We start from the raw sequence: 17,396 nt of genomic DNA, 5'->3' as shown, positions 1-17,396 counted from the left end.
TCTCTCTCTCTCTCTCTCTCTCTTTCTCTCTCTCTCCCCTTCCCTTCATCCTTCCTTCCACCCCCTCTCTTTCCCTCTTCTTTCTTTTTTTTTTTTTTAGATTTATGTATTATTATTATATGTAAGTACACTGTAGCTGTCTTCAGACCAGAACAGGGCGTCAGAACTCATTACAGATGGTTGTGAGCCACCATGTGGTTGCTGGGATTTGAACTCAGGCCCTTCGGAAGAGTAGTCAGTGCTCTTAACCGCTGAGCCATCTCTCCAGCCCCCTCTTTCCCTCCTCTTCCTCACTCTCTCCCTCCCTCCCCTTTCTCTCTCCCATCCTTCCCTCCTCCTCCTCCCCCCCCCCCCGCAATGCGTCCCAAGTGGAATAAGATCTAAAGACACACAAACATATACTTGTCCCCCTTCTCCCCTCCCGCCCCTGCCCGCCAGGGCTTCCTAACTGAGCTAAGATCTGTGGAGACACACATACTTCACTGGAGACATCTCATAAAAGCTGCTGAGCACGGTCTCAGAGTGGGGTTCCTCCTATTACATCAGAATCATTCCAGCATTGGTTAAAGTTATTGGACTGTAGCCCAACTCTAGGCAGGGCCAGGAGTCAACAACATAGCAGTTTACAGAGTCACCCACACACGGGTGATGGAAGGCAATTCCCCCCACAATCTCATCTCCTCATAATGGATTCTTGTTTCTCTTCTAGTGTGGACTCCAGCATCACCTCTATCATGAAGCTTCCTTGATTCACCCACAAAGAATTCATTGTCTCACTTCACATTCCTCAGGACCCGGCCCAGACTCTGCAAGTGGTAGACGCTCATATTTAACAATAAAAAACAATGGGCAGGGGAGATGGCTTAGCTGCCAGGCAAGCATAAGAACCTGAGTTCAGAAAGCCACACCCACATAAAAAGCCAGGTGTGGTTGGTGACCCCAGCTGGGGACAGGGATGGCTGATAGGCAGATCTCTGGAACTCACTGGTCAGTCAGCCTAGCCTAGTAGATAAGCTTTGGGGTTTAACGAGAGACATTTGCTCACCCGTGTTCCTTGCTGCTCCATTGATGATAGCCAGAAGCTGGAACCAGCCTAACCATCCCTCATCAGATGGCTACCTAGTGGAAAGGATGTACGCTCACACAATTGAACATTGTTCAGCTGTTAAAGAAAACAAGATTAGGAAATTTGGAGATAGGAAAAAAAAATAATCCTGAGTCAGGGAACCCAGACCCACAAAACAAATGTCGTATGTGTTGTCTTCCATGTGGATGTATGTGTGCTACAATTCAAATAACCACAGAGCTTAGGTGCCTAGTAAGGGACCGGGCGGGAGGAGAGGATCTTCTAGGGAAGGAGAAATAGAATTAGTGCTGTGGAGAGACAAAGGAAAAACTAAAACAAGAGTTAGGGAAGGAGAGGAAATGGAAAAGAAGGGTAGAGGGGGGAACACAGGAAGGGACAAGCCAATATTATGGAAACTTGCTGCTGCAGAAGCTTCCTAAAACACATACGTATATGAAAGGAATCTAAATAATTACCAACTAATTAGGGAGACAGTGCCCTGACTGGACATGTTATGCCTCCAAATAAAAACTCCAGAGCCAGGAATGAGTTACGTCTTATTGAGTCTTTGACCAAGGGTGGGGCATGGAAACCCCCAAACATCACAGGCTACTGACAAGATTGTTGATTGCTCCCCTTAACCTGATGGTAAGGCCCTGATGCTGAAGATAGCACTTGCTGGTACCTAAGCTGGTTTCAGCACTACCGAGTAGGATTCATGGTGCTGGAAGGCACTTTATACATTTCTGGAGGACACAAGAAGTCATCAATATCACCCAGCTGCAAACCCTGAGACCTACACCAGTGACTTGGCGGCAGGTTATACCCTTGCAATAGTGGCACAAATGTTTAGGGAGTTACCAACCACTTTTTGCTTGGATTCAAGGCCCAATGCATGAGGTGGAACTCATACCTGACATGCCCAAGTGGCCAAGAACCTGAGACTAGGTCATGGGCCTAGGGGAAAACCTAATCCTATTCTGCTAAAGGAACATAGACATGAAGTGACCCTTCATGACATACTGCTATACCAAACATCAAGTGCCTCGTTCAACCTTCATGAGAAAGGCTTCTTTACTGCAGATGGTAATTAACACAGAGACACACAACTGGACAATATACAGGGTGAGAGACATTGTATCCCTCAGTCCCCACTGGGATGTCTTCAACAAAGCCTTTCCCTCAAGCCCCAAAGATCTATTCTGAAGTGAAGACAGCAGAAAGATTGTAAGAGCCAGAGGTGATGGATGACCACCATCTTCCAGACACAACAGAACTGGTGCAGAGGCTGTGGCAGCATTCATAGGGCCTGCACAGGTTCAAGCCTGCTGTGATCCCAGCACTGAGAGAGGGAAGTGGATGAGTGGATGGGGGACCTGGACCTGGGCTCCCACCCCTAACCAAGAAGCTATCTGCAACTGATGCCGGCTGGCAAAGGGAAAATTAGTGCTGTCCAATGGAGTCTCGGTGGACATATTAACCACAGCTCAGGGCAAGCCCTATGCCCAGGTGTAGTTCTCAATAAAAAACAACATCAGTGGTATTTTGTAGACTTTTGACCTCATTTTGCTTTGTTTGGGCAGTGTGTGTGTGTGTGTGTGTGTGTGTGTGTGTGTGTGTGTGTCTATGTGTGTCTGTGTGTGTCTGTGTTTGTTTCTGTGTGTCTGTGTGTTGTCTTATCGATCTTTCGCTCCTGTATTTATATTGTTGTTTTTCTTGTTTTGTTGTTTTTGTTTTAGAGAGGGGGAAGAACATAAGGCTGTTTGGGGAAGGAGTGGGGAGGATCACAGAGATACTGGGAGAGAAAACATGATCACAATATATTTCTTCAGTTTAAAAAAAAAACAGTGAGAAAGTCATAGAGACATTCAGTGTCGCCCTCCGGCCTCCACATGCTCACCAACACGTGTATACACACCCATCCTGCATATACCACGTATGCAACACTACATACACACGAGTAAATAAACCCAAATCTACCCTGTCCCCCGACCTCGGAGGTACTGGGTGACCTGATTGTCACTCTGCTGCTCTCTCAGTTCCCAGGGACTTCCTTCCGAGTTCTCAGTGATCTTCCAAACATACTCTTCTGTCAACAGTCCACAAAGACTCCATTTATTTATTTATTTATTTATTTATTTATTTATTTATTTATTTATTTATTTATTTATTTATTTATTTATTTGTTAAGAAAGGTTCTTTCTATGTCGCCCTGGCTGTCCTGGAACTGGCCTTGAACTCAGAGATCCTCTTGCTCCCCCTCCCCACCCCCAGTGATGAGTTAGAGGCATGAGCTCTCAGAGTTCTTTTTATTACCCATGCATCAGTTCTAGATCTTTTTTTTCAATGCTGGGAATCAAGTCTCTAATCACTTAACCCACACCCCACACCTTCCCCCTCTTTAATGTACTTGCTTTTTGCTTCTCTCTGGGAAGGTGACAGTCAGAGATGAGAGACCTTTTTGTAGTCTAGTTCAGCAGATCTCAACCAGGGTTGATTTTCCCTTATAGGGAACATTTGATGATGTGTGGAGATGTTTGGAATTGTTGCTGCTGGGGAGGGGCTAGTAGCATTTGCTAGCAGAAGCCCGGAGTCCTGCTACAAACCTCAGGACACAGAAAGGTCCAGCCCTAAGTGACAATAGCAACTTGGCAGCCCACCCTGGCCTAGACTGTCGCCTGGGCAGTTATATGAGCCTCAAGAATAAATACATTTGCAGCATGAACGAAAGAAATGCTCAATTGAACATTAAAGCTTGAAAAAGCCTAAGTCGTCTGTACGTCTGCAAGCCTCAGGCTACAGGGTGGGGTTTCAAGAATTCTGCACTCCATAAGGAATTTCCAGATAAATGCAGATGTAAACTGTGGGCCTAGAATTTATGTTTTATACAGCTAGACTCTAGTCAAATGGGCTGACAAATCCTATTTCTTCTTCTTCTTCTTTTTAAACGTTTTTAATTAAAAAAATAAAATAAAACCAAGAAAGCACTAGCCCGCGCCTATTCTACGTTTTATTTTTATTTTTATTTTTATTTTTATTTTTATTTTTATTTTTATTTTTATTTTTCACCATTGGGACAGCCTGTGTCCAAAACAGCCAAGGCCTTTTGATATCACAGAAAGCCAGACCTGGGTCTCCTGGGTATGTAGTCAGGTCTCGGTCTTTTGGCTCTGTGATTCAGTGAAGACAAAACTCAGAAGCAAGGTGACGTAACATGACTTTTACCAGCCTGGACCCAGAGCTAAGCTTCTGTAGTGTCCTTCAGTTCTGCATCTGGCCTGCTGTGTGGCCCTGGAAAGCCACTTAACCCCTGTGAGCCTCACAGCCCCCAAAGGATCTATAAAATGAAGATAATAATAGGGCTAACCTCACAGAGCTGTGATGTAAATGAAAGAGTTAGTATTTTTAAAATGTTTGGAACCCTGTCAGGCAACATAGTAAATGCTATATATAAGGTGGCAGCCATCTCGACCCGGTTTGCCTGGAACCCCCTTTGCTTGAGACTGAAAGTCCAGCATCTCCAGGAATCTCCCTGTGCTTGGTATGGCTCTACACGTGTCTAATCCGAGCACTTGGGAAGAAGAGAAAGGCCATCTCTGTGGGTCTCTGATTTGAAGTCAGCAGGGTCTACACGGCAAGTTCCTGGACATCCAGAGCTACACAGTGAGACTCTATACTAAAAACACACAGATAACAACAACAAAATAAAATAAAAAAATCCCTGCAATCTGAAGAGCAGGACTAGTGTTCATTTTAGTTATATGTGTGTGCTTTTTCTAAAACAAAACAGAAACCTTTTAGCTGGTTCAGTGGTTTAACCTTTGGCCTAGCATGAAGTTCTGTGCACCAGAAATACTAACAGTCCTGAGGCTTGTGTGTGTGTGTGTGTGTGTACACGTACATGCGCACATGTGTACATACACTCACGTACATGCATACATATAGGTACAAAATTACACATACACACATATACATTTTTGTTATTGTTTTGAGACAGGATCTTACTGTGTAGCTGTGGCTGTCCTTGAAGTCACTCTGTAGACCCAACTGACCTCAAATTCACAGAGATCCACCTGCCTCTGCCCCAAGTGCTGGGATCAACCATTTATAGTCTACATAAAATTAAAACAAAAACAAAACAAAACCTTATGTGTTTGGTTAGCCCAATAGGTACTACATTAGTCTCATAAAAAAAACTTATCCTTTGGGGGGGGTAGTATTTGGGGGGTAGTATTTGGGAGGGCAGTACTTGGGGGGTAATATTTGGAGGGTAGTGCTTGGGAAGGTAGTATTTGGGGGATAGTTTTTGAGAGGGTAGTATTTGGGAGGGTAGTATTTGGGGGAGTAGAATTTGGGAAAATTGAAAGTGACTCATCTGTGAAGCCTGGAGCTCTGGGTTTCCATTCCTGGGCTTTGTCCTCAAAACTGCAAAAATAAATAAATAAAATGTTGTATAAACGTTGCTCTTGTCATTTTCCCTAAACAATATAATTTGACAACTATTTGCACAACACCTGCACTGTTTTAGGTAGAATCAGAAATGATCGCAGTGTTGAGAACAACGTGTGTAGGTAGTTTGCAAATACACATCTCTGTACCTGAGGGACTTTGGTGCCCACAGGTTTTGTTATCCATGTGGTTTGGAGGGATCCTGGAACTAGACTCTCATAGATGAGAGACAACCATATTTGCTGTGCTACTTCCCTCTGGGGAAACTGAGGTACAGGGAGACCCACTGACTCCTGGGGCTACATGAAAGTAGAGGGTCCCTGAACATCAGGCCCAGGGTTCTGACTCACGTGCCTCAGTTTGCCCATATGTAAGTACACTGTAGCTGTCTTCAGACACTCCAGAAGAGGGCATCAGATCTCTTTACAGATGGTTGTGAGCCACCATGTGGTTGCTGGGATTTGAACTCAGGACCTTTGGAAGAGCAGTCAGTGCTCTTAACCACTGTGCCATCTCTCCAGCCCTGCCCATAGATTTTTCAAATGGACTCTTCACCCAGCGGCAGCTTCTTAGAGAGCTGGGTGTGACAGCACTGGGTGGATAAAAGGCCACTGGGGGGACACCCTGTCCTCTTAGCTGCCTCCTGTGACCTCCTACAGCTTGGCCTCGGCCTTGAGCAGCCCATACAAATCAACTCAGCCACAGAAAAAGGTTGGTTTGATGTTGCTCTTCTTTGACCGTTATTTGTTGCTGTTGATTTTGAGAAACAGTTAGATCTCAGGATTAACGGATTTTCTTCCCTAGAAATTTTTATACCATGGAAAAAAAAGTTCCCTTTTCCCCTGAGCTGTATTTCCCATGTATTAAAGCTCAGACTCATCTGGAAATTGTGAAGGCCCCTTTAAAAGACAACAGTCCTACTGAAAGGCCCATTCACCCAGAGGGACAGACTAGGTGACTCAGGACTAAGTAAGATACTTGTGGCTTAGAAAGTGTCACGTAGAAAGATGCTGTCATCTGGGTTACGTGATAGAAGAGCATCAAGAAAGGCCTTAAAGGGACAGTGCCCTGGGAGCTAAGTATAGTGGGGTAAAGGGTCAGGACCCATGTCCATGCCTGGGGCAAGAGGAGGAGGCAGAGCCTACGGCTGAGCCTCTCACCTTCCTCCACATTTCTGCAGTCTGATTTTAATCTGAGGCAAACAAAAAATCCCAAGTTGAAAAAAAATCCTGGGTTCAGTCTGTACATGGAAAAAATAAAACCCAGCGAGCAGCAGAAGGAGAAGACGGCCTTGGTGGTGGTGTGGGTTTCCCTTCCAAGTGCCAGAGACCTGAGCCTGGTCCCCAGCACACAGGGGAAGGTCTAGATTTGTTTCTCAGAACATTTGAATCCCATCTCAGCCACTCACAGGCTGTGCAGCCTCAAAAGAGTTCCCGTACATCTCTGAACATCCTTATAGGAATAGTGAAGGGTTAGAATAAAGGTGTGCTCTCATCCCTTCCAGAGCTCCTATGATTAAAAATGCCTGCGGACTTACTTGTTAAAGAACTACTAAGTATTCATCTGGGACTCCAGTCCATCCCACTCCAGTCTACAAACAATACTATCTGATACCAGGTAGAAGTTGTCTTCCATTACTATTTAAAAGTTTGATTAAATTTAGAAAAAGAAGAGATGCCAGATGGTGGGCGGTGGCTCATGCCTTTAATCCCAACACTGAGGAGGCAGAGGCAGACAGATCTCTGACTTTGAAGCCAGTATAATCTACAGAGCAAGTTTCAGGACAGCCAAGACTACTAAACTGAGAAACCCCATCTCAAAATTAATTAATAATTAGTATTGAAATTAATTAACTAATTACTTAATTATTAAAACAAGAAAAGTAAAAGAGATTTACTTTGGCTGCCCTGTGGTAGTTGGTGGTGTCAATTTGTCAGGGTCTAGACAGCAGGCTTCCAGAGACACTCACAAGAGGTTATCTAGATTAAGGCTAGGCTCTGAGAACGTCTGTGAGGGATTGTCTTGATTATAAGAATTGATACGCCGGGCGTGGTGGCGCACGCCTTTAATCCCAGCACTTGGGAGGCAGAGGCAGGAGTATTTCTGAGTTCGAGGCCAGCCTGGTCTACAAAGTGAGTTACAGGACAGCCAGGACTATACAGAGAAACCCTGTCTTGAAAAAAAAAATTGATACAGTCTGACACATCTAAAGCACAGGCAGGACCGTTGCCTGGGCAGCAAGCAAATCCTGGACTGTGTAAAATGGAGAAAACAATCTAGGCACAGGCAGGCATTGCTTTCTTCTTCCAAGCTGCGGCTGCAATGTGCCCAGCTACTTCAAGCTCTTGCCTCTTCTACCTTAAACTGCTTTTGCCAGAGTGTTTTATCACTGCAACAAAAAAGCAACTGTCCTTGTTAGGTTTTTTTTTTGTTTTTTGTTTTGTTTTGTTTTTTTTTTTCGAGACAGAGTTTCTCTGTGTAGCCCTGGCTGTCCTGGAACTCACTCTGTAGACCAGGCTGGCCTTGAACTCAGAAATACGCCTGCCTCTGCCTCCCAAGTGCTGGGATTAAAGGCGTGCGCCACCATGCCCTGCTTAATGTCCCCTTCAAGAGCACTTCCACAATGGCCCAAAGACCTCCTAATGGTACCACCATTTTTAAATTTTTTATTGATTCTTTCTGAGTTTCACATCATGTACCCCAACTCCACTCATCTCCTTATCCCTTCATATCTGCCCTTGCACCCTCCCCCTCCAAAAATAAAAATATAAATATAAAAAACCCAAACCAAACAAACAAACAAACCCATGGAAGCTGCAGCTCAGTATGTCACAGTGTGTCACGCAGTATACCATTTTGCTCAAACAGCTTTCCTTGCAAATGTGCATTGCAATGAATCCTTGGTCTGGTTCAAGGATTCTGCTACACTATCAATCCTGGATCCTCCCCAGGACTCTTCCGGACATCCTGCTGTCACCCTGTGTCATGGAGATCCTGCAGCTTTGGGTCTGCGAGGGGGGGGGGGGAACGGGACACGACAGCCCTTTCGCGTACTCCAGGAGTTCATAAAAGGGTGTAGATGTTGGGGTGAGCCTATTCAGAACCCTGGATCTGGACCTGAGTCGAAGCTGAGTTGGTCAGCCCTGCAGCTCTCCTGTGCCCACGCCACCAGGGCCAGCTCTACTATGCTGCCCAGGCAAGGTGTGGGGCTACCTCTCTGGCTCTCTGAACCAGCTCAACCTGCCTGCTACAGGTGTGGGTGAGTGGGTAGAGGCATCTCTCTGGCACTCAAGCCATTGTATGACAGATGGGGGGTGGTAACCCCCACTACTTAAAGGTACCCACCACCTCCCAATTGTGCCACAGGACCAAGTCCTTAACACACAAGCCTTCGGAGAATGTTTACCATCCAAACCCAAGTACTGGGGCATGTTCAGAGTAAAATGCATCTCAGTGGTAGTCTTTGCTCAACATACATGAGTTGGGTTCAATCTCCGGCCACCCTGCATATCAACCATGGAGGGACCTGGCTCGAGCCCCAGCTTTGCCTTTTCATAGCTCTGTGACACTGGACAAGTGAGTTCCTTGTCCCAGCCTCAGATCTTTCAGGTGTAGGAAGGAGATATAACTTTACCTCCCATTTTTACAGACTCCCTCTTCAGTGCAGGGGATGGAAACCAGCACAAGGGGGTCCACATGCTAGAGGAGTGTTCTACTAGCTGCACTTCTCCTGGTCTCTGGGAGAGGTTAATGATACCCTACAGATAGGGCCTCAGTGTTTAGGTCATGACTGTGGCTCCTTTAGTTCCAAAGAATTTGCTGTCTGGGGGAGCCCCGGCATTTGGCACCAACAGCTAGTGATGTTCCCCAATGCCCTCCCCTAGGTTGCCCTGGGTTTCCCATGGCACTCACACCCAACAGTCATGGTAATGATCTCACATGACTGTGAAGCTTCAGTTGCATAGTAATAGTGGCTCAGTTCCAGCAGTTCACCTCCAGCGGCTCACCTATGGGTCACCTCCAGCGGCTCACCTATGGGTCACCTCCAGCGGCTCACCTCCAGCGGCTCACCTATGGGTCACCTCCAGCGGCTCACCTATGGGTCACCTCCAGTGGCTCACCTATGGGTCACCTCCAGTGGCTCACCTCCAGCGGCTCACCTATGGGTCACCTCCAGTGGCTCACCTATGGGTCACCTCCAGCGGCTCACCTATGGGTCACCTCCAGCGGCTCACCTATGGGTCACCTCCAGCGGCTCACCTATGGGTCACCTCCAGCGGCTCACCTATGGGTCACCTCCAGCGGCTCACCTATGGGTCACCTCCAGCGGCTCACCTATGGGTCACCTCCAGCGGCTCACCTATGGGTCACCTCCAGCGGCTCACCTATGGGTCACCTCCAGCGGCTCACCTATGGGTCACCTCCAGCGGCTCACCTATGGGTCACCTCCAGCGGCTCACCTATGGGTCACCTCCAGGGGCTCACCTATGGGTCACCTCCAGTGGCTCACCTATGGGTCACCTCCAGTGGCTCACCTATGGGTCACCTCCAGTGGCTCACCTATGGGTCACCTCCAGTGGCTCACCTATGGGTCACCTCCAGTGGCTCACCTATGGGTCACCTCCAGTGGCTCACCTATGGCTCACCTCCAGGGGCTCACCTATGGCTCACCTCCAGGGGCTCACCTATGGGTCACCTCCAGGGGCTCACCTATGGGTCACCTCCAGTGGCTCACCTATGGGTCACCTCCAGGGGTTCTCCTATACTGGCTCACCTAAAGGACATTTCCCTTTTCTGCTGTAAGAGAAGCTCAGCTGAGCTGAGGATGGCGGTTCACATCTACAACCCTCATCCTTTGCAGAAGGAATGAGAGTGTTGTATCTGTGGGACCTCAATTCTGGAGGCTGAGACAAAAAGGATGGCATGAGTTTGAGGCCAGCCTGGGATACAGTCTGAGGCCCTGTCTTAAAACAAAACGAATTTGGATGGCTGTAATGGCCACATCACATTACTAACTTGTGGAAAGTCATTGTTATTGGACTCTACTCTCATAATGTGCTTTATAACGTGTGACATACACCTCAAAGCATTGTCTATGAAAAGATGAAGTTGATATGGAAAAAACAGAAAATTAAAAAATAAAATAAAATGAATGAAAACCCTTCACACAGACCTGAATGTATAATGATAGATCTGCCCAGGATTCCTCCCCACATTCTTGACACCTGATAATTATGGTTTTTTTGTTTTTGTTTTTGTTTTTGTTTTTTTGTTTTTTTTCCAGACAGGGTTTCTCTGTGTAGCCCTGGCTGTCCTGGAACTCACTTTGTAGACCAGGCTGGCCTCGAACTCAGAAATCCGCCTGCCTCTGCCTCCCAATTAAAGGCGTGTGCCACCATGCCCGGTTGATAATTATGTTTTTAAAGGCAGGGTCTTAGACTACCTAACAAGACCTGTCTCAAGAATGTATAGATTCTGGTGATGTAGGCCAGAATTAGAGCCCTAAAGACAAAGACCCCAGTTCTGTTCTTAGCAGCCCAGGACAAAATACAAAATACGGGAGAGTCACAGCAGCTTGTGGAGATCAGAAGACAACTTCGTGGAGTTGGGTTTTTCCCCATTGGCACATGGGTTACAGGGTGGCCAGAATGGAAGAGCAGAAGCCCTATCGACCACTGAGCCATCCCATCACCTGCCCCCACCCTCTTTTACGGTTATTAGATCAGTGGGTCTAGGGAGTTGGCATTTAAAGCAGTAAATTGGATCTGTCTAAATTAGAAAGACTTAGGAAATAATCTTGTTCAATCCCTCTGCTCTTATGAATGGGGAAACTGAGGCCCTGGGGGTGGGGGTGGGGGTGGAGCTCAGTGGACCCCAGGCCTAAGACTGAAGTCCAGGCCTAGCCAAAGCTCCCAGCTCCACCCCCACACTGCGCTCTGAACAAATTGTTTCATGTCTCCAGGAAAGGGGAGTTTATAAATTTGGCCACATTTTGGAACAACAGAGCCATAAATGGCCATGACTGAGGGAGGCTGGGACGTACCTGACCTTTGAGGCTGGGGAATGGGGGCAGGGAGAACTGAGCAGGCAAGGCTCCACCACAGCCCAACTCCTTCACCAAGGGAAAAGAAAAGCAGAGAGAATGGAGGTGGGGGGAGGCTGTGTGGAGTCAGAAGCACGGAGGAGCCAAGGAGCTGAGTTCCAGAGCTCTCTCTGCTGCTTCTCAGAGCCTCCACAGTTCCCAAACCAACAGAGAAGAAAAGTTACAAGAGTATTAAAAAAACAAACAAACAAACAAAAAATTTTCAGGCAGGAGACATGGCTCAGCTGTTAAAAGCTAAGCTTGCAACATAGACAGACAGACAGACAGACAGACAGACAGACAGACAGACAGAGAAATAGCCATTTTCAAGTTACAATCAGATTCTCCCCAGAACTGTTACAAGCAGCTGTGCTTTCCAGAAACAACCAGTACTAGCCTGGAGAGCAGTGGCCAGTACCGTTGAACTTCAACCGGCTCCCAAGAATCAAGATTCGCTGCTCTGACCTGGGATAACAAGCCCAGACCACCTAGCCTGGCATACAAGGCTTCCATCCACACATCCTCTTGAATAACTGCTTTCCCTGCAGCTGTTGCTCATGTCTGCCCCTCCATTGCTACAGACAGGGAGTGTCCTTCCTGCTCCCCACCCAAGAGCAGACCCTAAATTCTACTCTGCAGTTCTCTTCCAGTCTCACAGACGGACACACGTCTGTCTTTATGAAGCTTCTGGGTGTCTGCCCACCCAGACTGCATCAACATTTCCTCTGAGATCCGCAATCCTGGCTAACTGAACTTCGACCCTGATAGTCAGTTCACTGTTCACCGGCATGCAGTGAAGCCAGGATTTTCTGAGACAGTTTGGTTTGTGTTTTGGTTGTGGATTTTTGTTGTTGGTCATGATGGTGCTGAAGGTGGAGGGTTGTGTTTGTTTTGAGGTTGGTTTTTTTTTGGGGGGGGGTGTTGTTGTTTGGTTTAGTTTGTGTTTTCGAGACAGGTTCTAACTCTGAAGCTCAGGCTAGCCTTGAACTCTCTAAATAGTACAGGCTACCCTCTAACTCAGATTCTCCTGCCTCTGTCTCTCAAGTGTTAATATGACAACTATGCACTACCTGACTCTTATTTTGTTTAGAGACAGAGTCTCATTTTGTAGTCCAGACTAGCCTCAATCTCATAATCCTCCTGCCTCAGCCTTCCGAGTCATGGGTATATTACAGACATATACCACCACACCTGGCTCTTCTGAGTCGTTTTGGTCTGAATGTAAGCATTGAACAAGTCAGCCAACAAATGTACACTGAGAACCTACTATGTGCAGACACACCAGATCATTCCATGGGTAGTAAAGAAAGTGAGATTATGTGGCACCGTTCCATATGAAGCAGTTGTGTCAGCCCCTTGTAGGAGGTGGCACTTGAGCTGGGATCGGGCTGCTTGCAGAGCCCAGAGAGGGGGACTTGACTTGGATTTAAGAAACTCTGCGGCCAGACTTAGCGATGCAGTCCTGTGGTCCCAGCTCCAGGAGGCAAGAGGGGGAGCCTGAGCTGAAGGCCTGGAAGAGAGTCCCAGGCCACCAGAGCTGTATTCCAAGACTTTGCCTCAAAAAAGGAGGTTTCTCTGTAGGGAGTGCCATGGTGGTTGCAGTACAGAGAACAATGACCAGCGTAGGTGACAGGATCAGAAAGAGTGGCTAGAGAGATGAGACCAGACCTTATGAATACAGAAGCCACGGTGGGGGGCTTTCGCTTGAACCAGACTGATTCTCTGAGTCTTACCTGTCTACACACACATACACACACACACACACACACACACACACACACACACACACACACACACCACATACCACACAAAGCCTTCAGAGACCCCCGAGTTTAGCTAACACCCAAAGAATGTTTATTTATCTTTTTAAAGGCTATGTTTTCCCACTGACTCTTCAATCTTGAGTTTCTAGCAGCTGGAATCCACCCCAGGGAGCAAGTTAGCTGGGACAAACAGCCTTCCGGCCCCTGTCATTGTCCTCTGGCTCACAGCTCGTGCCTGTTGGAGGCTCATTTCCTGTGGCCTCAGCTGGGGCAGTCAGGGCGAGGTGTGGGGGCTAGATCTTCCCACGGATGCAGCTGGGTCAGCCTACTTCCCGGGAGGCCACTTCACTGGGGGAGGGAAGTGAGGGAGAAGCCGTCCCTCCCATCGCTCAGGCCAGCAGCTGGCCTAGCAGGTTTGTTCCAGGGTCGAGCCCACAAGAAGCGCTCACTGCACTGAGAAGGCAGGGTTTGCCTGGCCTGACAGACACATAGCCCACCAGAAGCCTAGGCTGCCTGGCTTCAAAACTTACCAAAGTTCAGGCCACCTGATCTGAGAGTGAGTCGAGGCTGGGCTGTAACTGAGGGGACAAATGTCCTTCCCACTTCAGATGAATGTGGTGGCCTGACCTCTAAGGCAGAAGGCTCTAGGCATGGGGACCAAGAATCCATATATTTATGACATACACACATTTTCTGCTGTCTCTAGACTTGACCCCTTCTGGTTTCTCTCAGTGACTTTACTGAGGGATCTCCCAACCCCCAGGGCAAATTTATCACCTTTCCATCAGGATTCCATACAGCAGGTTCTTCCTACTGCCTCCCTCAGAATCTTTGAATCGTTTCCCTGCTCCAGGGCCTTTGCTTATAAGGATCCCTCCCTGGGTCACAAAGGCAGAGTGCCCAAGGTACCCTGTGCTTCCCTCTTTACGACAATGGCAGCAAGCAGTGATGTTTGCATGGTAATGTGTGTGGTGGTGTCTTCTCTCAACAGTCTGTCAGAGATGCTCCGAGACTGCCATAGAACCGGAAGAGTCAAGCCAGGAAGCACCACACACCCTTGAAGTTTTCATCTCATTTCGATGCCTGGAATCAGTCCCGAGGCCCTTCCCAACCGCAAGGCATGTTGGGAAGTAGAACCTAGATGTGTGTGAAGAATACTGATATTCAGTCCTAGGGACAATGTGGACTCCCCTAGAAGGAAAAGGTAATGGAGCCCTGGCAGGGAAAAAATATTCTTGCCTGACCCGGCACATGACCTCTGTACCGGACCTGAGGAATAAGAGGCATTTTCCCTGGGCCCGGAGCCTCCATTTCCTGTAAATGTAAAAAGAATTAGTGGCCAGCCCCTGGAGCCAAATGGCCTTTATCTCCCTGATAATCACCTCTACCTATCAGAGGCTGTCTTGATACACAGGATGGCTTGACTGCCCCACAACTGCAAGTGTTGGGATGAAGGATGAAGACCTCTATAGATGCTCTGACCTCCTTGGCCAGCTTATGGCTCTGACAGCTCCCTAGTGTAGGTGAGCACAGGGCCCTGAGCGACAGCCATCACTGTTTACTCTACTTCTGCTTGTTTGGTTTAGTTTGGTTTTGGTTTGGAGGGTGGTTCTCTGTGTAGCCCTGACTGTCCTGGAACTCACATTGTAGACCAGGCTAGCCTGCCATTTAAGAGATCCTCCTGCCTCTGCCTCCTCAGTGCTGGGATTAAAAGCACACACCACCACACCCTGCTTGCTGTACTCCTTACATGAAACCCACTTTCTTACAAGAAAGCCGTGGGGTCACCTCCAGGAGATGACTTGCTCATGCAGATCTTTGAACACTAGGATACTAGGAGTGCACCTCAGTGCAGCTCAGTCATCAGAGTGTGGTATGTCGAGTCTCTAACTCACTATGTAGTCAAAGATGACCTTGACTTTGTGGGTGTGTGTCTGTGTGTGTCACTGCCTGAGCACAGTTAGGTGTGGGTTCTCTCTGTCCACCATGTGGGTCCCGGGAATCAAACTGGGGTCATCAGGCTTTGGGAGGGTCACCACCCTCTGCTTCGTTTATTTTTTAAAGATTTTATTTAATTGTACATATATGAATGTATTTGTTTGTATGTGCACAAGAGTGCGGGTGCCCATGGAGGCCAGAAGAGGGCATCAGATCCCCAGGAGCTGGAGTTACTGTGGTCAAAAGCTGCCTGATGTGGGTGCTGGAAACCAAACTTTTGTCCTCTGGTGTTGGGGGTTGGTCTGATTCTGCGATGTATTCAAATGCAAAACACTGGCCCCCAAGATCTGGTTGCCCCCCCCCCACATTTGCAGATAGTCATGTACACCAAGTGATGCTATGTAAACCTTGCTCCCCAATTTAAAACTACTGGTGGAATAAAACTGGCAACAGAAAATTACTGGGGAGAATAGAAAGAGGTGAAGTTTGAGCTAGCAGGCTGGAGGGTCCCAGGTAAGGATCATAAGAGGAAGAAAGGAGGGAGAGAGGAGAAGATGAGCAAATAAGAAGTCTCCATTAGTAACATTGTTATAGCAAGTAACAAGGCACAAATGGCTGGGATGTAAATCAGTATAGCTCTAAAACCTGCCCAATCTAGGTTTACAGCTTGTGAATAAAATACCTGGATTATGTGTCTTCTATATGGGATAGACACACTGAGCCATCTCTCCAGTCCATTCTTAACTTTTTGAGACATGGTTTCTCTCTTACCCTAGACTAGCTAGTAAGACCGGGGGATTTGTCTCTGTCTGCCCAGCACTGGGGTTAAGTAGACATCACTGTGCTTGGCTTATTTTATGTGGGCACTGGGGATCTTGACTCTCATGATTCTGCCTCCTAAGTGTTGAGATTATGGGCATGACCCTGTGTGTGCTGCTGGGGACAGAACTCTTGTGCATGCTAGACAGGCACTCTAGCCAGTGAGCTCCATCTCTAGCCTCAGTCATCCTTAACATTTCTGAACATCAACGACTGTTCAGAAACACATAAAGCATGTGTCCTGGTGGAAGCTCGTGGCCAAGGCACTACCAACTCACCCAGGAGAAAGTTTCACACACTCGGGAAAGGACGCCGTAGGACTTATCTGCTTCTCCCGTCTTTCCCCCACACAGGAAATCCTGGACAGGTCCTGAGCAGAAGGAGCTCCCAGGAGCCAAGCCTCAGGAACCACCTCCCCATGAACTGAAACATCTGGGCACTTTGAAGGAGCCGAGGAAAATTTCTCAGTGCCTAGAGATGGGGAAGGCTCAGTGTTCAGCTCACAGGCCCTGCTGAGCTGTCCTGTCTTAGGTTCTCTCCATTATCCCAGATAGAATGAACGCTTTGGGGTACCCTTTGTTAAGTTTCAAACCCCACCAAGAAGCTGTAGTATCTATCTAACATATCAAATTGGACTTGATTTTCCCAGCATCCCTCAGCCCCTACCCGTTATAAGGTATGGCTTGCACACCACACCTCTACCCTGAATCCTCCTGCCCAGGGGCTAGGCTGCCCTTCCCCCCAAAGCTCTTCCCTCCATAATCCAGACATTTTGGTTAGTCGCCCCTACTGGTACCTTTGGCTTCTTGGCTGTTTCATTCGGCTCCCTCTCCCCTTCTCCCTTTCCCTTTCCTTCTCCCCACACACCCCAGTCAGTCTAGCCACATCCACTCTGGGCTCTCCCAGATGTGCCTGCCTCTGGCTATGCTCTCACTTTTACCTGCAATAAACTTCCTCCTCCACCCTACCCAAGAGCAGCCATGTCCCTTTCTTTCCTTTATATTTCTTTTTTTCAATCACCTTTGAATCCTTACCCCCTCCTCCACATCACATAGCACACAGTTTCACTTTGAAAGTGAAAATTTTCAAGGGATTCAGGAATCCAAAGTCATCAAGGCGTGCAGGAAGCCAGTGTTAGTAGCCATTAAGAATTGTCCTATGGTTCAAGCCTGAGCACTACAAAATCCGCTAGAAACAACAGTGAGCATTTCATTTTTCTCAAGCCTCTTTCAGGTCAGATATCCAGAGATAGCTTGGTATTTCTGGGTCATACCATCTA

The 17,396-nt window shown here is 47.6% G+C and overlaps 1 long non-coding RNA gene across 1 annotated transcript; it reads left to right on the top strand.

The window, feature by feature from the left end:
- Positions 1-13,766: 13,766 nt before the first annotated feature.
- Gm39567 lies at positions 13,767-17,152 on the top strand. The gene is made up of 3 exons (XR_872226.1): positions 13,767-13,916; positions 14,352-14,564; positions 16,471-17,152. It is a non-coding gene; the product is annotated as a predicted gene, 39567 (long non-coding RNA).
- The last annotated feature ends 244 nt before the right edge of the window (positions 17,153-17,396 follow it).

Source organism: Mus musculus, chromosome 11, assembly GCF_000001635.26.
Source record: "Mus musculus strain C57BL/6J chromosome 11, GRCm38.p6 C57BL/6J".
NCBI lineage: Eukaryota > Metazoa > Chordata > Mammalia > Rodentia > Muridae > Mus > Mus musculus.
The sequence above is the reverse complement of the archived record's forward strand: the minus strand, read 5'-3'. Positions and strand labels throughout refer to the sequence as shown.